We start from the raw sequence: 21,649 nt of genomic DNA on the forward strand, positions 1-21,649 counted from the left end.
TCCCTCAACCTCTCCTCATAAATCATGTGCTCCAGCCCCCAATCCTTTTTTTTTTTTTTTTTTTTTGGCCCCCGCTGGACTCTTTCCAATTTTTCCACATCCTTCTTGTAGTGTGGTGCCCAAAACTGGACACAGTACGCCAGATGAGGCCTCACCAATGCCGAATAGAGCGGAATGATGACGTGCCTCGATCTGCTGACAGTGCTCCTACTTATACAGCCCAAAATGCCGTTAGCCTTCTTGGCAACAAGGGCACACTGTTGAGTCTCATCCAGCTTCTTGTCCACTGTAACCCCTAGGTACTTTTCTGCAGAACTGCTGCCTAGCCGCTCGGTCCCTATTCTGTAGCAGTGCATGGGATTCTTCCATCCCACAGTGAGTTTCATGTTATAGCCATCTCGGATGATGACGACCCACCACATGTTGTTCATTTTAAGAACACTTTCACTGCAAATTTGACAAAATGCAAAGAAGGTGCCAGTGTGAAATTTCTAAAGAAAGCTGCAGTACTCAACCCAAGATTTAAGAATCTGAAGTGCCTTCCAAAAGCTGAGAGGGATGAGGTATGGAGCATGCTTTCAGAAGTCTTAAAAGAGCAACACTCTGATGTGGAAACTATGAAACCCAAACCACCAAAAAAGAAAATCAACCTTCTGCTGGTGGCATCTGAATCATGATGATGAAAATGAACATGTCGGTCTACACTGTTTTAGATGGTTATCAAGCAGAACCCATCATCAGCATGGACACATGTCCCCTGGAATGATAGCTGAAGCATGAAGGGACATATGAATCTGGCATGTAAATATCTTGTGACCCTAGCTACAACAGTGCCATGCAAACGCCTGTTCTCACTTTTGGGTGACGTAAACAAGAAGCAGGCAGCATTATCTTCTGCAAATGTAAACAAACTTATTTGTCTGAGCGATTGGCTGAACAAGATATAGGACTGGTTGGACTTGTCGGCGCTAAAGTTTTATATTTTATTTTTGAATGCAGGATTTTTTGGACATAATTCTACGTTTGTAAGTTCAACTTTCATGATAGAGATTGCACTTCAATACTTGTATTAGGTGAATTGAAAAATACTATTTCTTTTGTTTTTTACAGTGAAAATATTTGTAATCAAAAATAAAGTGAGCACTGAACACTTTGTGTTCTGTGTTGTAATTTAAATGAATATATTTGAAAATGTAGAAAGTGTCCAAAAATATTTTAAAAAATTGATCACAATTAATCGTGCTGTTACAGAATAATAGAATACCATTTATTTAATTGCTTGACAGCCCTAATTTAAATATTTTTTTGATGTTTTCTACATTTTCAAATATATTCATTTCAATTACAACACAGAATATGAAGTGTACTGTGCTCACTTTATATTTATTTATGCTGACAAAAAGGTGGACATCCTGATTAAGGTCCAGTGGCAGTACCCTAGTGTCTAGTTTGGAGGAACTGAGAGAAACGATATTTTATGACAAATTACATTGATATTTATTTTGTGTCCTTTACATCTGGGCAAAAAGAAAATTAGTCAAGCTCTGGCTCACTCAGAAGCGTTTTACAGCTGGGTTTCCTCTTTTGAGTCTCATGTATTTATAATTAGAAGGTGGTTCTGAGTACAATGGGTCACCCTCATCTGTTACAAATTGATGCGTCCAGTTTATGGCAGATGCGTGGTCTTGTTTTAAGCATAAGACTGTGCGTTGTGAGGTCTGGATTTTATTCAGTCACTTCCACGAACTTCCTGGGATCTTGAAACCATTTTAATCTCTATTTCTCAGTTTTTTCCATCTGTAAAATGGAGATAAATGACCTAAAGAGGCTTAATTCATTAATGTTTAGAAAATGCTTTGTTGCTGTGTAGAAGGGCTGTGTGGTGGTGGTGGGTTACGTTTTTTCTTTTCCAGTCCACTTCACCACCCTTCCCATTTATTAGCAGTCTGATTTATGAGCTCAGTACCGTAATGTGGTGCTCATTTCCATATATCTTTATGGCAGAATTCTGCTCTCAGATATGCAGGCAGAGCTCCAGTTGAAATTTGTGAGTTTTGTTTGGGTGTCTGAGGTCTGGATTTAGCACTTGGATTGAGACTTCTTCTTAGAGTTCAGGGGCTTAATCTGAGAGTTTTTCTTGGCTTCTTTGTGTAATGCTGATGGCCATTGTTGAAGGCCCATTTAAACTATAAAGCTACCAAGCTTAAAAGTAACCTGCAAAAACATGTGAGAACTGAGGTGTGCACTTTCTCAGCCCTTAATTGAATAAGTACAGGGACTGAAACCGTCACAGAGAATTTCCTGAACTGTTGGTCAGGGATTTGAATTAAAAACATATAAATACCTGTATTTAAAGACCATTTTCCAATTATCTAGTCCTGTGGTTCTCAAAGTATTTGTATTGGCGACACCTTTCATATAGCAAGCTTCTGAATGCGGCCCCCCTTAAAATTAAAACCCCCTGTTTTTAGTTTATATTTAATTTAACAGGGACTCAGGTGCCAGCCCCACTCCTGGCAGGATTGACACTTTGTGACTCCCAGGTAATAACCTTGTGACCCCCTGGGGGGTTGCAATCCCCAGTTTGGGAACCCGAGCTAGACTGATCACCTCCATATCACAGAATAAAAACAGTTTTAAACGGTCTGGCTAAAAATCCCTTCCCTTCTCAGTCACACTTATAAGGTTATATGCACTTTTGGTACTTGTGATGTGATAATGCTAGTTTTTCTGTTACCTTTAGAGTCTTCCAGGAAAGTCAGGGTAGCATGAGCTGAATTTCTAGTGTAAAAATACAAACAAAAGGGAGGAAAAATGGTCTGTGGTAGTGTGGAGGAAGGGTGTGGAAATAGCCTCTTGGTCTCCTTTATGCATAATAAACAAGGAAACACAATTGCTTCCTTTGTAGATCACCTTTAATCAGTGCCCTGTGTATTCCATGATTCTGCCATTGCTGCAGAATTATGCTCTAGAATTTCCACTTTAAATATTTCAGAAATATTCTTTACAACAGGTGTCAACTGCCCTTTTCATTTAATGGGTTGTTAACTCTGAAACCTAAAAATGACAGCTGCATGTTGAAAACTGAAATTGTGGGGACAGTATAAAATGAATGTAATATCCAACTATATATCACAGAGGTAGCTGCACTGACTAGATTAATTTTTTTTTATATTTAATGCATTAAGATTCTCCGTTAAATATGTATCTGAATCTTCCTCAGAACTCCCAGCAGCAGCAACTGCAGAATGTAGGGACCTTACTTTAGAATGTAGATCCGTTTACTGTGAAGTGAATGAGATCTTGCATTGAGTAGCTGTGACTGGCCAGGCTATAGCATGGTTTGGTTCAGTTTGTGCAGATAGGGACAAATGTTATTACCATATTAAAACATATTTTTTTAAGGTCAGGCTTGACAAAGCCCTGGCTGGGATGATTTAGTTGGGGATTGGTCCTGCTTTGAGCAGGGGGTTGAACTAGATGACCTCCTGAGGTCCCTTCCAACCCTGATATTCTATGATTCTATGAATGCATTAGCCCTGGTGAAGACCTAGTCTGAATCATGGTGTATAGCTTTTTAAACAATTGTCTGTTACACAGTTTGGCCGCCTCCACACACATGCCATGCTATAACTTGGTTTGGGCACAGCCAAATTAAATTACTGTCAAACTAGGTTATTCTGCCTGAAAAATGAGCCTACAGTGACATTCAGTACTCTTAGTGTGAGTGGAGGTTGTTTTGCTATTGAGAGCCTTGTCATAGTTTCTTAGTGCTATGTATGCTATAACTTTGTTGTCCTATTCATGCTACAAACAAAAGGCAACCACCTTGTAGCATGGATGGAATTAGCATGGTCTAGGTTTACGTGCTGGCATGGTTAGAATAGTCTCCGAGACCCTGGGAAAATCAAATACCACAGAACTACACTACATTTTTTCAGCCACATATGAAACCGCAGTGTCCAAAATTAAAAACCGAAAGCCATGTAAATGTAAATGAATAAAGTGTGAACAGCATAGGCTAGGAGTCTTGAGACTAATGTTCTGTTCATGGCTTTGCCACTGAACTGCTGTGTGACCCTGGGGAAGTGCCTTCACCTGTCTTTTACTAATAGTTCGTACAGCACCTAATGCAATGGGTCCCTGAGCTCGGTTGATGTTACAATGTCATGATGTTAACAGACAACCTCTCCTTGCCCAAGCAGAACTGTGGTTCTGAGCAGAATAATTGTCCACTTTGATTGGATTTGAGATGAACTTTTATGGAGCCATCAGAAAACAGGAAAAGTGCAGTATGAATGTAACAGTGTGCACTTTATTGGAGATATATACATTAAATTGGCATTCTTTTCAGATCTCCAGAATACCAATTTCTGTGAAGAGCACCATACGGATCAAATTACCAGAAACACATGGATCACTAAGTCTTTCAAAAATGAGCAAATTCATACTTTTCTACTGGAACCCACAGTGTCTTGAAAAAGGTAAGGGGTTATTTTTGGTTGCTCTCTATGGCAGGTGAGCTCTTCAACATCTTAGGGTCCTGATTATGCAGAGTGATTAGGGTAGGTAGACCTTTACATCAGTTCAGAATGCCTTTGGCTTTCTGAAGAAGTGCAGGCTGAAGACAAATATGGATTTAGGATCCCATATTTTGAAAATCTTAGCCAGCATTCTTCACTTCCTGTCCTAAACTCTTCTAAATGTTTGCATGCTATTTAAACAGTGGCAACATCTTGCCTAACAAATAGCTGTGTGTTAGTGATGATTCGGCATTGGAGAGACCCCATCTGAAGTACTGTGTCCAGTTTTGGGCCCCACACTACAAGAAAGATGTGGAAAAATTGGAAAGAGTCCAGCGGAGGGCAACAAAAATTATTAGGGGGCTGGAGCACATGATTTATGAGGAGAGGCTGAGGGAACTGGGATTATTTAGTCTGCAGAAGAGAAGAATTAGGTGTGATTTGAGCGCTGCTTTCAACTACCTGAAAGGGGCTTTCAAAGGGGATGGATCTAGGCTGTTCTCAGTGGTACCAGATGACAGAACAAGGAGTAGTGGTCTCAAGTTGCAGTGGGGGAGGTTTAGGTTGGATATTAGGAAAAACTTTTTCACTAGGAGGGTGGTAAAGCACTGGAATGGGTTACCTGGGAGGTGATGGAATCTCCTTCCTTAGAGGTTTTTAAGGTCAGGCTTGATAAAGCCGTGGCTGGGATGATTTAGTTGGGGATTGGTCCTGCTTTGAGCAGGGGGTTGGACTAGATGACCTCCTGAGGTCCCTTCCAACCCTGATATTTTATGATTCTATGATAAAGACTTACAGCTCACTGGGATATGTGGCAGGTCACTGCTGGGGGAGCCTCAATCAGCTCCCACCACTCCAGCCCCAATCAGGGGAAATGGATTGCTAGGTTTGGATAATCACTGACTGCACCTGCCAGCCTCTTAAGGCAGAAGATATAAGGCTGGGAGGAAGTGAGGCTCAGGGAGAGGTAGGAGCCTGCTACTCTGTTGCTGACCAGGCCTGGGTTAGGCCAAGCCATTGTAAATAGTCTGTATATAGTAGGAAACTGGTGGTGGGAAATGGACACAAATAAAGAGCATGGATGTTGCACGAGCTTGGAGCCTCTCTGAGTTTGGGAGGAGCAGGGTCAAGGGGCTGAATACTCAGGGGCGCAACGGGCTCCCCATTACAGGATCTTTCAGACTGAATGCTGTAATAAATGTAGTATTATTATTATTATATATTGCTATTATATTGTTATAGACATGGCATAGAACAATTTTCTAATATTAGGGTTTTTTTAAGTAGTTTTCACCCAAAAGGAAATTAGGCAATTGTAGCAGCAAAACTAGTAATTCATGGACTTCTGAAGTAAATGTGGATGGTTGCTAAAACATAAATTTGAAAGCGTTGTTAAATGTTTGTCTGGGGATTCAGTATGATCTCTCAGCACCCTGGATAGTTAATACAGAGCAGGTTAGCAGCTAGGACAGGAAGATCTCAGAATAATTTTCTTTGTCCCAGTTAAGTCAAGAACTATTATAACAGTAGTAATAAGATCACAAGAAGATAGACAAAAGGATAAGGGAAGTGTCAGTCTGATGAGAGGGAAAGGAGGGGCAGTCTGCATGAGTGCACCAGTAAGGCAGAGTTTGGCATTGGAGAAGTAAATTGTGAGAGGCTTCAAATACCAGTGGGGATACAAAAATACTATAAAAGCATCTAGAGAGATCAGAAATGTGAACAGCATAACTCTCCCACCCCCCCAAAATGAGATTCAACTTGGAAAAATCCTTCTGGGGAAACAGTAAATAATGATAAATACTGAAGTTAAATGAGAAGGAAAAATCTTTAAAATGGTAATGTTGAAAGAGATGTAGGGGGGCTAATGGAGAGCAAATTATATATGAGTTTGCAGCAATCTATGGTAGTCAAAAGGCAGATTCAATTTTTGGGCTGCCATGCATGAGGGCATCACATCACAGAGCAAGACAAATTAGTCCTTCTTCCTGGCTCCAGTGCGAACACATCGGTAATACTGCTTTGTACACTGCAAGAAATAGACTTATAAACTAGAGAGAGTTTTCAAACAGCAACAGAAGTGATCAGGGGGCTGAAGAGATGATTACAGGTGGGTTGAAGAGTACATATATGTTTGAAAGGTGTGAACAAAAGAGAAGGAAATAGTACAAGGGTTGTCAAACTGGTCAGCGAGGCTCAGGCTTCGGCTTCAGCCCTAGGTGGTGGGGCTCAGGCTACAGACTCCCTGTCCAGGGCTGAAGCCCTTGGGCTTTGGCCCCGGGACAGCTGGGCTTCGGTCCCCCATCCTGTAGTCGTGTAGTATTATGAAGGGCTTTAAGCTCTACTGATGAAAAATACTATATAAGTGCTAAGCATGTCCATATATTATTTAATTCTTGTCTCTGTTGAGGCTATTTTCATTGTCTGAGGATGGGACCAGGAACAGTGCTAGCCTCTTTGCTTCCTTGCCCCTGATGTACTTGTCCTTTCAGGTCACATTGAGCCATGGCCACATCCTCATTCTCCCCCTTGCTAGTGTTAGAGAAAGCAAGGCTAGGAACATCACTCCCCATTCTGGGAGTCATAGGAGTTGGACCTTCATTGCCACATAAATCAGAGGGAGTTGATTGGGGCTTGCTGCTTCTCTCTCTGCCCTACCTTCTGCAGAGGCCGGGGTGGTGGTGTTTTTCCCCCGCAGAGTCCTTCTGGGTGATGGATGTTTCAAATGTCACTGGGTCTCAGTTGTGGGGGGAGGGAGCCATCTCACTAGTGCCCTGTAGCTCTGTCTGGTCTGAGAGGCCTTTGGATGTATTTAGACGCAATGCTAAGTTCACAGCTCAGCATTTCCTGGCCTGATAGAGCGAGCTGAGTGCCAGTGCTCCATTCCATTGCCCAGCCTGGAATTCCTGATCTTTTTTCACCTCATGGTATTGAAGTTCCTCAAGGGGTTTTACACACTTGCCCACCAGTCAGAGAACCTGCTCCTGCTGGGGACTTGGTCCTCCTGAAGCTCTTGGAGCCTCTGTTTGAGGCTCTTTCAGATGTTCCTTTCCCCATCTCACTCTGAAGTTGGTCTTCCTGGTGGCTGACACTTCAGCCACAAGAGTGAATGAACTTCCGGTGCTTATGGCCCAATCCTCCATATGACAGGACAAGGTCACTACTAAGGTGGTCTTGGAATTTCATTTGAGCCAGTCAGTCCATCTGTCTTGTTACTGAAACCACACTAGATGCTGGGGGAAGAGAAGCTATAGCTCTTGGTGTTACCAGGACTTTGCTTTATTATATTGAGAGGACCAAACCAGTTAGAACGTTGTCCCTTCTGTTTATTGCCACAGCTAGATGTTCTAAAGGTCCATCCATCTCTCCATAGAGAACGTGGAAATGGGTAACGCAGCATATCTCGCTATGTGCCTGGCATGCTGCTTCCACTGAACATCGCTCCACCAGAGCTCAAGCAACATCCTCTTCCTGCTTCAGGAATGTGCCAATATCAGAAATCTGTAATGTGGAGAAACCCACTGACCTTTGTCAAACACCATGCCTTAGACTTAGCTACTAGCTCAGATGCCACGTTCATGAGAGCCGTACTTCAGTTACTGTTTGATGCAACTGGAACTCTTCGTTTCCTACCATCCTGAGAGGATGCTACCTGCCAGTCACTTACAGTGGGATCCACAGTGACTCATGCTGAAAGAGGAAAAAAATGTTGACTTACCCTCTGCAATAACTGTGGTTCTTAAAGATATTGTAGTCAGCGTAGATCCTATATCCCAGCTCAATCCCTATTGAGTCCTCAGCTACCATAGGCTTTAAATTGCGAGGGAAGTGAGGGAGAGTCACAGGTGCCCTGCCGTTACATGCACCTGTAGTGGGAACCACACTGATGACAGCATCTCAAAGAAGCACAGTTTTACTGTAATATAAGTAGGGCTCTGTGTCTGTCATGGAGGTCATGGATTCCGTGACTTCTGCAGCGGCCAGTGTGGCTGAACCCAAGGCTGCTCAAGCGGCTCTGCAGCCAGCCACACAGGCTGCTGCTCTGGTGGCCCTGGGCAGCTGGCCACAGGGACCACCCAAGCAGCTGCCAATGGGGTTGGCCCCAGGATAACCCCCCTTCCCCGCATGGAGGTGGCCCCCACCCCCGGGGCACTCTCCTCCACGCGGCGGTGATTGGAGCGCTGGCGGCCCACCACGGGGCTCCCCCTTTGGCAGGGCCGGAGCAGCAATGGGCCCCCATGGGGTCCCTTCCCCGCAGCGGGGCCCCGGCTTTCCCCCTGCAGCATGCCTCCACAGCGTAGAAGTCATGGACAGGTCATGGGGCCCTGATTTTTTTTTTTTTTTTTTTTTTTGGTTTTTGCCTGTGACCTATCCATGACTTTTTACTAAAAATACTCATGATTAAATTGTAGCCTTAAGTATAAGTAACCTTTTTGGTCCCCTCCACTCCCCCCCCCCCCTCCACTGGTATGTTGTATTACCATAGAAACAGAAGCAAAGCAATATATACTTAAGTGCAGTATTGTTACCCTTGAGCTTTGCCTCTGCTGGAATTCTCCTGTTATTTCAGAAATATCTATTTGTGGAGTTTCGATAGAACCTGGTTTCATGTGACATAATCATTGAGGCATATCAGCCACTAGGTATCTGTGTACCTTGACCTTTGGGTTTGTGCCAGGGGGATGCACAAATACAGTAACTCACAGCATGAAAAAAGCAAGTATTTAAAAAATGAGATTGAATCATGTTTACAGAAAAGTCTTCGTATGGATATATTTTTGTAGGGAGAGCTTGTGGTGAAGAACTGGAAATAAAACTGTATCTATTGCTGACTGTAGTGTTTTTGAGTTCTCTGAATGAAAAAATGGCCAACTACTTCTTGTATTGTCTCCACTCCTGTAAAGAGTGTGTTCAGATAAATAAGAGGTTTTTTAGTTCTCAGAGTTGTGGGGAAACAAAACATAAAATGTATTGTTCCCAACACAACAATGCCAGTAGTTAAAGTTGCATAAGTGTTCCCATTTTAAAAGTGTCTTTCATTTGTGTGTAACTTTCAAAAGTTTTACCATTTGTGTTTAAAATTGGCCATGTTTGCTCTCAGCCTGTGTGGACCACCACTGCCTACCTGATGGGTTTGGACTAGCCACTGCCTCAGTTTCCCCTTCTTGGACTCCTGATAACTTCAGCATTGGCTTTAATGTGTTGAGTGACACCCTTTTGTGGGGGCTGGGTTTATTAACAAAGTTCAAAAGAAAACACAAGAACTCCCCCCAGCCTTCCTAGCTGGCTCACAACCCTTGGTGCAAGGTTCTTAGTCCTGTCCCTGCTGAGGCTTTCCACTAAGCAGACTCACTCTCTATCAAGTAGCAGTTCCTAACAGGGAAACAACAAGCACAGCATGTGATCTTATTAGCCCTTCAGCACTTGGCAAAACTTTTACCAGTATCAGGCTGCTTAAGGCATTATTCAGAGCTTTCTTTTTCATTACAGCAGTGTTACAAGGATGGGTTTATCTTAAGACCGACTTTTACTAGATAGAAAGCAAAAAAGAAACAGAAGTAGTACAATAGGGAAGTAAAAATCACCGTAGGGAAGGGGTGGCAGCAGGTTCCCATGCCAGATGGTGGTCAGGATTCATTCAAACCTAACAGATGGGGGTGATTATCATCTGGCTCCTTCTCCTCCTCTATTCAGGACGTCTTTCAGGATGACGCCCAGTGGTGTGATGGTACATTCCTTGGTCACAGCAGTCAGTGTTGATAGCTGTGATGATGAAGTTCACTTCCTCTCCTTCAGTTTAGCTCCTTTAAACTATCCAGTCCACAATCAAGTTGCTAAGTAATGCTCCTTCTCCCCCCCCCCCCAAATTCAGGAAAAGCCATGTCTAGAAAGGGGTGGCAACATCAGCTATCAAAATTAATATTTATTATTTGTATTGTCATAGTCCCCAGGAGCCCTAGACATGGACCAAGACCCCATTGTGCAAACACAGAACAAAAAGAATTTGCCAAAGAATGCAAACGAATTTACGTTCTAAGTATAAGGCAAGAGACAACAGATGGATACAGACAGACGGGAGTAGAAAACAGTGACAAGACAATATTTGTTAGCATGACGGGCTGTCTCTCAGCACATCAGCGACCTAACCATTCTCAAGTTTTTTGGAAGCAACTGAAGAAAAATACTGAGGTGGATTTGGAGATGTTTACGGGGAGCTTCTTTCAAGCCTGCATGATGATAAGAAGCTGGCATCGTTGGCTGATTCGATGGGGAAGTCAACATCTTGATAGTGAGTGATCAGTAAGGTGTGGTTTGGCCATGAAAAGCCTTGCTAGTGAGGACAAATAGCTTGTGTTTTATGCAGTAGAAAAGAGGGAGCCAGTGCAAGGATGCAAGGACGGGGTGACATGGCCAAAGTGATGGGCTAGGAAAATGATCCTTGCACAAACATTCTGAATGGATATGAGCAGGCAAGATTGCATTTGTCAAGGCCAGAGAGAATATTGCTGTACTAACTGAGCTGTGAGATGATGAGAGCCTGGACGAGAGTTTTAGCTGTGTGGCGGGATAAGAAAGCCTGTATCTTAGAGATGTTATTCAGAAAGAATCTGCAAACATTAGATTTACCCTGGATGTGAGGACCTAGAGAGACTTCCAAGTGAAAGATGATGCCCAGGTTATATGGGCCTGCATGACAGGCAGGAGAGTGGTGTTGTCCACAGTAATCAAGAAAGGAGGTAGCAGGGAGGGCTTAGGGGGAAGATTGATCTTGATCCGATGGCTAATTATCCATGAGGAGATGTCAGAGAAACAGGCTGAGATTTTAGTTTTTTATGGGAGACAAGTCAGGAGTAGAGAGGTAGATCTGATGGTAGCTGAATCTGTGTTTTGTGAATGACATTATCCAGAGATAAGGTATAGAGGGAGAAGAGAAGGTGACCAAGGACAGAACCCTGTGGAACCCCCTCAGAAAGTGAGAAGGCAAGAGGAGGATCCTCCAAAGAACATGCTGAAGCAGCAATTAAAGAGGTATGAGGAGAACAAGGAGAGGACAGGTTAATGGAAGCCAAGTGGAAGACAAAATTTCAAGAGGAGGAGCATAGTCAGTGGTATTGAAGGTGGCTGTCAGGTCACAGAAGATGAGAATGGAGTACTGGGTCTGAGCTTTGTCTATGAAGAGGTAATTAGAGATTTTGGCAAGAGCAGTTTCAGTGGAGTGCAAGGGATGTGTGACGGATTGTACAAGCAGAACTCCAAACAGCGATGTAGACAACGTATTCAATGAGCGTAGAGATGGAAGGGAGATACGGTGGTAGCTGGAGAGGCAAATGGGGTCCAGGGTGGTTATTTTTTAAGATAGGAGACACTAAAGCATGCTTGCATTATGAGGGGAAAGAGCAAGAGGAGAGTGAGCAGTTAAGGAGAGGAGTAAGTGAGGGTATGAGACTGGGTGTAAGGGAAATTAGAAGATGGGATGGGGTCACTGCCACAAATAGAGGAATTAGAAGAAGACAGCAGATGAGAAATTTCTGCATGTATGACAAGGAAGTAAGACGAGAAGGGGGAATGGTAGGTGTGCCAAGGGAGAAAGTTCATGTGATATTTAGTCACTTTTCTCTTGGAAGAAATTGGTTAGAGCCTATGCACAGAAAAATGTGGAGGCAGGAGAGAAGGAGGATTTGAGGAGTGAATCAAAGATGGCCAAAAGGTGGCTGGGATTGAAGACATGGGATTCAATTAAGGTGGAGAAGAAGAGTTTTTAGCTAGGAAGATGGCAGAGGTGAAGGAGGAGTGAACAAAATTATAATGGAGTAAGTCAGCCTGGACATGGGATTTCCGCCAGAGATGCTCCAACAGTGCACCACCTTCTCCTGTCATTTTACTGCCATTTTGATTTGTTGCCATAAGCAATTTTGTGACCTGCAAACCCCTAATCTGTTCTTTTAGTTTAAACATGTTTTGTTTGTACTAGTTTCTTTGGCTCCATCTTTCACTTATTTTATCAATGGTTTTATATAACAGGTCAACTGAACTTTCATCTGTTTTTAACAACTCAGTGTGATGGGCTGGACTCCTTGAGAAGCCACCTGATGTGCTGAGATACCACTGAGTCTACCTGTTCTGCCAGCATGGGCCCCCTTTAAGCTGTCTTGCTGAGCCAAGCTCTTAAAACCTCCTCTAACACATACAGGCAGGACCACACCCAGCTGCAGATCAGCTCTGGGAAGACTCAGTTGAAGGAACTTGCTCCAGCCCTCAGATGTCCACCTCCCTTGGAGTGCAGACTCAGATATATTATGAAATTCACCCCCTCCCTCAATGTGGATAGAAGTGTGCATGCTTCTTGCCCCCACAGTTAGAAATGACAGAAACTGGGTTTGTAATAAACAAAACAAGTTTTATTAACTATGAAAGTCAGATTTTATGTGGTAAAAGGGGTAACAAACAGAACAAAGCAGATTACTAAACAAATGAAATCAAGCACGCAAACTAACCTAGTTTCACTAAAGAAATTGGTTACAAATAGTATTTCTCACCCTAGATATTGCAGGCAGGTTGCAAAGTTTCTGTGGTTCAGAGTTACAGTTATATTGCTTTTCAGACTAGACCCCTGTTTCAGTCTGGATTCCCCGCTTGCCTTTCCTTCAGGTGGCTTTTGCAATCTTTCTTCTTGGGCAGACAGCCATGGAGAGGAGGATTCCTGCTTGCCTTCCTCTTCGCCCTTAAATAGGATTTACATAAGGTGGGACTCCTTTGTTTCCCAAGCTTGACCCCCTTATAGTGGAAAGTTACAAGAAGTCCCAAGTAATGGTTTAGTGTCAGGTGACAAGACTACGTGACTCTGTAGTATCACATCATCCATGAGTCAGTGGCAGTATGGAGCGTCCACAGGAAGGCCAAGTCCATTTCATAGTCTATTGTGCTTGATGATGGGCCATCCGATGTGTCTGGGTTTTCCATTGTTCTACCAGAAGTGTTGGCAGTGGACGTCACCCAAAGTAGTGTAGTTGAAATACAGATACATTGTCAATATTCCTAACTTTAGATACAGAAATGATACAGGCATGCAAATTGGATAATCACATTCAGTAAATTATCACCTTTCCAATGATATCTCACATGAGCCATCTTGCATAAAGCACATCTCAGTTATGTCATATTCATGTCATAAGCATATTTTCATAAAGAATATGGAATGACACATCGCACTCAGGTCACAGGCCCTTGCACACCAGCAGCCTTTGAATGCTGTTTTATTTCCCGTCTCATTTCTATATACATTCTTCTCCTATGGTTCTCCATGGGCATTGCCCTTCCTTGTATGTGCCTGCCATGCTGCTCTTGATCAGCAAGTGGCTTGCAGCACTCACTCTTCTCCTTACTCATCCTCCAGTTCCTCCACTTGCCTCCTCTTTTCTTTCTAGTCCTAGGATGATCTTATTCTTCAGTGTTTTTCTAAGCTGGTTGAGCCTATATTTGAGGCACCATTTTTTGAACTCTGTTTGCGGGTATACAGCCTTCATCCTACTATGTTGTCTAGTGTGCTATAGCAGCCTCTTAAAAGGAAATGAACAGTTAACAGGTATATTAAAAGTTAATATACTTTCTTCTTGTGTTTTAAATCTGTCATTTAAGATGATAAGGATGCCTTATGCAGCAGTGTGTTTTCCTAAGTTCTTTTAGTTTTGCCCGTGTTCTTTCACATCATTTCATCCCATTAGCTGAAGAGCTTCAAGGCGGGAACACACAGTGTAATGATAAATATATTTATCCTGCTATGGATCTTCTGTGTTGAACAATTTTAACTATGGGGACAGACCTTCCTTATTGGGTATATTTGAAACAGTAGCTTCTTTTCCAGTCTTTCTGCCTCCTCAGAATAGAGCAGATGTTTCCTCCTCTGTACTTTGACAGAACTCCTGCAAGGAATCCTTTCTTAGTGAAATGAATTTCCCCTTGATTTTTTTTTTATGGCAATTTTACTCTCTCTCCTGGAGTGATTATGGAGAAACTGAACTGAGTGGCCTGGTGAGGGGCTTTTATGATCCTTATCTGCAAGTAATGTTTTCTATCAGGTAGGAAACTATGTCCCATCCTCGTGGATGATTACCTGATCTCAGATATTCATGCCTTTGTCACCTTTGACTACAGCAGTGTGATATACCCAAGCATGAAGACTTCAGCATTTAGGAAACTCCAACTAGTACAGAATGCTGCAACACATCTCCTCAGCTACATGGGTTATTCTGACCACATCAAATCCATCCCTCCCTCTGTGTACTGGCTCCCCATAGAATATAGAGTCAAGTTTAAGGCCTTGGTCCTTATTTTCAAGACACTCAGGATATTTAAAAGGGGAGCCAGGATATTTAAAAGGGCCTAAAGCTCTGGGATAAAGACTGTGGTTGATATTTCTGCTCCTCAGGCGCAATGGCACGTTGTGCTCCTCTGTGCAGCAGAAAGCTTTTTAAGGGTCTGGTTCCAGACTGTGGGACAAATTCTTTCAGAAAGTAAGAACCATCTCAAACCTCCCCACTTTTCACTCCAAGTGCAAGGTGCACTTCCTTGACCTGCCTTCCATAATATAAACACAGAGAAGTGTTGACCTTTAAAAACCCCCCAATAAACAAAGAAGTGTGTGTGTGTGTGTGTGTGTGTGTGTGTGCGGGGGGGGGGGAGGAAACCATGGCAGACTGTGGATTGGGAAGAACATTTGTGCCCTTGAATGAAGTTATATCTGCCCTTCTAAAAACTGCTAACATACAAACCTAGAAAATTCTTCCTCTATGCCCCCAGCCTGCAAATCAGCTCTTGTCAGTACCTGTTAAAAAAACAAAACACCCCCACCCCTAGCGTACCTGGTGGAGAGAGTCCCTCCTCCTCCTCCTGAGGAACCAGCATGAGCACCATCTGTGCTGCCACATCTTGGTATTAGGGCTCCATAAACAGATCCTGAGGTTCCAGCAAGGCCTTGTGAATCTCTACACAAAACAATGACACTAGCTAAGTGATAGGTCTCAAAATATAATTGTAAATGGGGAAACATCATTGAGCGAGTGTGTTTCTAGTGGGGTCCTGCAGGAATCTGTCCTTGGTCTAATGCTAATTAAAATTTTATTAATGAACTGGAAGAAAACATAAAAATCATCACTGATAAAGTTTGCAGATGACAGACAAATTGGGGGAGAGGTAAATAAAGAAAAGGATAGGTCACTGATACAGAGCAATTGGATTGCTTGGTAAACTGGGTGCAAGCGAACAATATATGTTTCAATATGGCTAACTGTAAACATATACATCTAGAAACAAAAGAATGTAGGCCATTCTTCCAGGATGGGTAACTCTATCCTGGGAATCAATGACTCTGAAAAAGATTTAGGGTCACGGTGAACAGGAGCTCCTCATTCAGTGCTGTGGCCAAAAGTACTAATGCAATCCTGGGATGCATAAATAAAGAAATCTTGAGTAGGAGTAGAGCGGTTAATTTGCCTCTGTATTTGGCTCTGGGGTGACTGTTGCTGGAATCCTGTGTCCAGTTCTGGTGTCCACAAGTCAAGAAGGATATTGATAAATTGTAGAGGGTTTAGAGAAGAATCACAAGAATGAAGAAAGGATTAGAAAACATTCCTGAGAGTGAACCAGGGATCACCCAATGAAATTAATGGGCAGCAGGTTTAAAACAAACAAAAGGAAGTACTTTTTCACACACTGCAGAGTCAACCTATGGGACTTGTTGCCAGGGGATGTTGTGAAGAACAAAAGTATACCTGGGTTTAAAAAAGAATTAGGTAAGTTCATGGAGGATATGGCTATCAGCTAAGATGGTCAGGGATGCAACTGCTTGCTCTGGGTGTCCCAAAGCCTCTGACTGCGAGATGCTGGAACTGGACGGCAGTGGATGGATCTCTTGGTAATTGCCCTGTTTGTTCATTCCCTCTGAAGTATTTTGTCTTGGCCACTGTCAGAAGACAGGATAGTGGGCTAGATGGACCATTGGTCTGGCCAGTCGTATATTCTTATGTTCTTAAAATTGGAAATGACGGACTAGGAAGAAGTACTGCAGAAAAGGATCTGGGGGTTATAGTGGATCACAAACTAAATATGAGTCCATGATATAGTACTGTTGCAAAAAAATGAACATCATTTTGTGGAGTCTGAGCCATACACGAGACATAACTCTTCCACTCTACTCATCACTGATAAGGCCTCAACTGGAGTACTGTGTCCCATTCTGGGCACCACACTTCAAGAAAGATGTGGTCAAATTGGGGAAATCCAGAGGACAGCAACAAAAATGATTTAAAGGTCTAGAAAACATTAATTATGAGGAAAGATTTAAAAAATTGGGTTTGTTTAGTCTGGAGAAGAGAAGACTGAGGGGGGATGTAACAGTCTTCAAGACATAAAACGTTGTTGTAAAGAGGAGGTTAATAAATTGTTCTTCTTATCCATTGAGTACAGGACAAGAAGTAGTGGGATTTAATTACAGGAAGGGAGATTTAGGTTAGACCTTAGGAAAAGCTTCCTAACTGTAAGGGTAGTAAAGCACTGGAACAAATTATCTAGGGAGGTTGTGGAAACTCCATCATTTTAGATTTTAAAGAACAGGTTAGACAAACACCTGTCAGGGATAAGCTAGAAAATACTTGGTCCTATCCCAGTGCAGGGGACTGGATTAGATGACCTATCCAAGTTGATTGCTGATAAAACATTGTGCAAAGGAGCTCCAATGTATGCAATGATGTTTGTACAGGTAACTGGCTTCCAGCAAACATGACCCCTGGTCAGTGGAGTAGAGAAGGTAGACCAGATAGGCCATGTAAGCTGTAACAGGTGAGGTGGTAATGGGGGAAATACTTGCACTGTTGGGGCTTTTATGCCCGTGATCCTCATCTACACTAGTACTGTGCTGCACCAGTGGAAATTGGCACAGTGCAGGTCCACGTAACAGTTAGCCTTGAGCCAGTCTAATCAAAAAGATACTGTGGTTGTTTGTGCACTATTGGGAGCATTGTTGTACGTTGCAGGCATGATGCTGGAGGGGGAATGTGTTGGCACATTAGATTTCCTTAGTGTAAGTAAAGCCTTTGAGGAGGAGGGATGGAAGGTATTGTTTTCCTTGTGGTGATGTGGCTTGTGCTGTAATTTATTCTCTAAAACAGGACTAATCTATTGTCAGCAGAGGCAAAATAAGCAACGTTTATCTTTGACTTCTACAGAATAAAATAAATTATTTTCTTCCATTGGATGTTTTTCAGGCTTCATATACAAAGTGTTCCCTCTATCCAAGAGGGCTGCAGTCATGGAAGTTTGCGCACACACATGCGTTCTCATTCTCTTCACAGTCATACCTAGACCTATAATTAAGTCACTGCCTTGTCGGCCTGTGAATTACAGTGGGTTGTCAGACCTCTGTCCTTGGGCTTCAGCTTTCTCCAGACATGTAATAAGTTTTGTTTTTCTGTGTCAGGCTAGCAAAGCTTATTCTGTGCTCCTGAGTCCTTTGACAACTCAGGGCTTAAACTAAACTTTCTTAATTCATGTTGATAGTTAAATGGTGCCAGAACATTTTGGAAATGTGACAGTAGATAGGGCTGTAGGTACTAAATACCATTAAGTGACAATAATGTCTAACATTTGTCAGTTGAGAGACCCAGCAGTTGCTGGTGAGCAGCTGCACCCAGGATGAATTAGTAATAAGTCTGTAGTTCTCTCTCTGGTTTAAAGTTGCCACCAGCCTTTTGAAGCTCAGCAGTTACCTGGGATTAAGACTGCAGATATTTTCCAAGCCATGTGGGATGATGAAATGCTGCTTCCTACCTGTGACAGGTAGAAAGACATGATGGTTTGATTAAGGTTGGCTTGCTAGATGTGTTATGAATCCCAAGGAGTGGGTAAATGAACCTATTTTTTATTTATTTAAATTATAAACAGACCTTTGTAGTTTTTTTTTTACTTTTAAAAATAAAGTACAAGAATGTCAATTTAAACCAGGTTTGTTGCAATATTTTTCTAATGATAGTCCTTTAATAAAATTAAAATAATTTGAAAAATCCTTTTGTTCTTGTAAGAGTGACATGAATAGATCCAGCAAACCTAATTAAAGTCCACCTGAGAGAGGCAAGATGTAGCCACCAATTAGGACAAATAAGAGATCTTTGGAGATTACTTATGAAAGGGATTCATATGTGTACAGCATTATTTTGTGATGCAGACAAGTTGCAAAACAAACTTTTGATGACCATGAACTGATTATCAGTTTGTTGATAACTTATAAAAAAAATTTTTGGTGTGAAGCTTGTGGTGCAAAAATATTCATCTGCAACAAAACCGGCTTTGAAGCACCACTCCACAGTTCATATAGGTGTCCCAAGCAGGAATTGATTCATTAGGAAATGAATTCTCATGAGTTTAGCCTGTTTTCTGACAGATACACCAGCATGAAATGAATTCTGATGGTGTCAGTCCATTTCGGGTGGGTATCTTGTGTAGTAATGCGTTCATCTGTTAATATGCTGAAAATCATCCAAGGCTGCTTTGATATGGGGTCTTGAGCAGGACTCAAACCCAGCTACTAAGAATTAGATCACAAGAACTGGAGGTGGAGGAGGAGGAGGGCAAAGGCGGTTATCTGTGGCCTTTTTTTTTTCCCCTCCTCTTGGCTTGTTTAATCGTTTGTGCACCCATTGCTGTGGCATCTGGGCATACAATGAAAATTAAATTCAACTGGATGTGACATCTATTACAGTTTAATATTAAAAGCAATTTAAATACCTCTCTATAGTTTTCAACCAGCTGATGGTCTAAAATCAACAGAATGCTTCACCAAGAGGATGTGTCTTGGTCCACATCCTAAAGGCCAACAAAGTCAAAGTTGGGTGGACTGCTGGAGACAGTAGGTTCTGCAGATGCTATCCCTGAGAACCCAAGTGTCCCTATCCAGGCATTTTCAGCAGAACCTTTCTATTCATCAGTTTTATATGGCTAAAAAATACCTTTACATCAGTTAGGCACCCTAAAATGTAGTGGATAATGAACTCTGCTTAAGGACCTAGTCCAGCATGCACTGAAATCAGTGGAAGGACTCCCATGAATTTCAGTGAGAGCTGTATTAGGCATTAAATGCATACTTTAAAAAAAAAACCAAAAAAACGGGGCTGGCATGGAACTCTGGTTGTAAGACTGGTGGCGGTGACACAGTTACATTGCCATGCTGAGTCAGCGTTCAGGATTTCATTTTAGTACCTGGATTGGCAGAAGCTGGGAATGCAGCAAACACAACAAGCTCCTCCCTTGGAAGGAAGCATTTCATGTTGCTTCCTCCTAATGGCAGCTAAAGCCATCTTCAAGGGTGGGGCTCATTGCCTTTGAAGAGAGCTGCATATTGCCTTTCTCAGAAGGACTGTGACTGCAGAATAGGTTCTTGGAGTGTGGGGAAAAGCGGGGGATCCTGGAGACTCATAAGGACCCACCCTAAGGGGAAGAGAGAATTCTGGGATTCACAGGCTTACTCGGTATTTTCTTTGCATCTCTCGCTCTTCAAATGTGTTGAACTCGACCTTTGAGAAGTTACTGATAAGCTGTTATCAGCCACGAGTTAAAATAACAAACCCTCCCACCTTACTCAGTTAGATAGAAACTCCCCAGGCCAAATTAATGTGTACAAATGTTATACCAATCCAGGCACGACAGCCTGGCTGAGGACAAAGTTTACTGTGTGAAGAAATCAACCGCAACTGGTAGTTTCACTGTTTATGCAGCCTGTCCCTGTATTGTAAGTATTTCTTTTTACATAGAATATTTTGTTTGGAACTGGGTGTGGTATTGTGAATATGAGATTATGTTCGTAGTCTTGTTAGAAAGATAGAATTATTAAGGGATCTAAAACTGGACATGGGAGAAATCATGCCCTGGTAGAAGTCATTGGCAGCAGTAGGGCCAGAATTTCACCAAAGATTATTTGTCTCTGTGACTCTCTTGATTTCCCATTCCTTTAAGTCATGTTTTCAGGGGACAGTATTTTAACCCAGACAGTAATAACAGTTCTGAAGATATTTTATTAGGGCAAGAAATGCTAGACTGAAAGAATTTCTCTTAATTCCAAAAGGGAATTAAAAAAATGCAGTCAGTCAGCAAGCATTTTGCATTGGCCTCTATAGAATGTGTTTTGGTTTTTTTTGGTTCCAGTCTGTAGAGCTTGGAATTAACCCAAATGTTAGTTCATAACATTGGTTACTATATATGCACATTGTAAACAATTTTGTTTATTAAATATCTTAATAAAGTGTATGCATTTGTGCTTAACTGAATCCTGTGAGTTGTTGAGTGCCCTTAATTCCCACTAGCTTGAATGGGCATTGGAGATTCTCAGCACCTTGCTGGAATGAGGTCTAAAAGAGGCATGTATAAAGTAAAGGGTAAACCATAAAACAGAAGCATTGGTAGACTAGGGTGCAGGTTTAACTGACATACCAGTACAAGTGATGAAGACCCTGATATCTTCTCTGTTGTAGGGTGCCTGTGGTCCTTAACTAAGAGTCAGACCAGTTCTGGACTGACTGTTTAAAATCTGTTCTAGAAAAGCATTGGTGTTTATGTAAAAAAATTCTAATGGCATGTTGCCACTTTCCAGCATTTATATCCTCCAGTGTTTTTAAGAATCTCTTTACAGTCTACTGCTCTTAATTTTCTATGTGCCTGGGCCATCTTTTAACTGTATTTAGAACTATATTGAAACTATCCATCATATGTTCCTTATTATTATGCTTTTATTTAATTTAACATTAATCTTGTTTTTGTATTTTTGTTTCATCTCTGAGGGTTTACGTTTTGTGGAACAGGAAAATAAAGCTTGATCTTTATACTCCATTTTCCCTCTTGAGACACTTAAGGGTGTGGTGTACTGTAATCACCTGTTCTTTCCCTTGATTAACAACTTTTCTTTGGGCGATTCAGATTCTTGACATTTTTAGATAAAAACCTACATTGATATTTATATTTAAAATAATTTGTTACAGACCTTTCTAAAGTTCCATCTAATCCAAATGAGCCCATTAAAATATAGTAGTATACATTCTGAGTATTTTATTCTGATTCTAATTTCATCTTCAAGAAACTCCATTTGC

At 42.0% G+C, this 21,649-nt stretch overlaps 1 protein-coding gene across 7 annotated transcripts in view; it reads left to right on the forward strand.

The window, feature by feature from the left end:
* The window catches only part of MAP3K13 (mitogen-activated protein kinase kinase kinase 13), a 133,272-nt gene that overhangs the window by 9,099 nt on the left and 102,524 nt on the right, over positions 1 to 21,649 (forward strand). For 5 of the 7 annotated variants that reach the window (XM_074964102.1, XM_074964101.1, XM_074964099.1 and 2 more), the window contains exon 2: positions 4,355 to 4,484. The exons of the other annotated variants lie outside the window; for them this stretch is intronic. The gene's annotated coding sequence lies outside the window, so the exon portion shown is untranslated. The remainder of the gene's footprint in view (positions 1 to 4,354; positions 4,485 to 21,649) is intronic. 7 annotated transcript variants of the gene reach the window in all.

This window comes from Natator depressus, chromosome 9 (assembly GCF_965152275.1).
Source record: "Natator depressus isolate rNatDep1 chromosome 9, rNatDep2.hap1, whole genome shotgun sequence".
NCBI classification, from domain to species: domain Eukaryota; kingdom Metazoa; phylum Chordata; order Testudines; family Cheloniidae; genus Natator; species Natator depressus.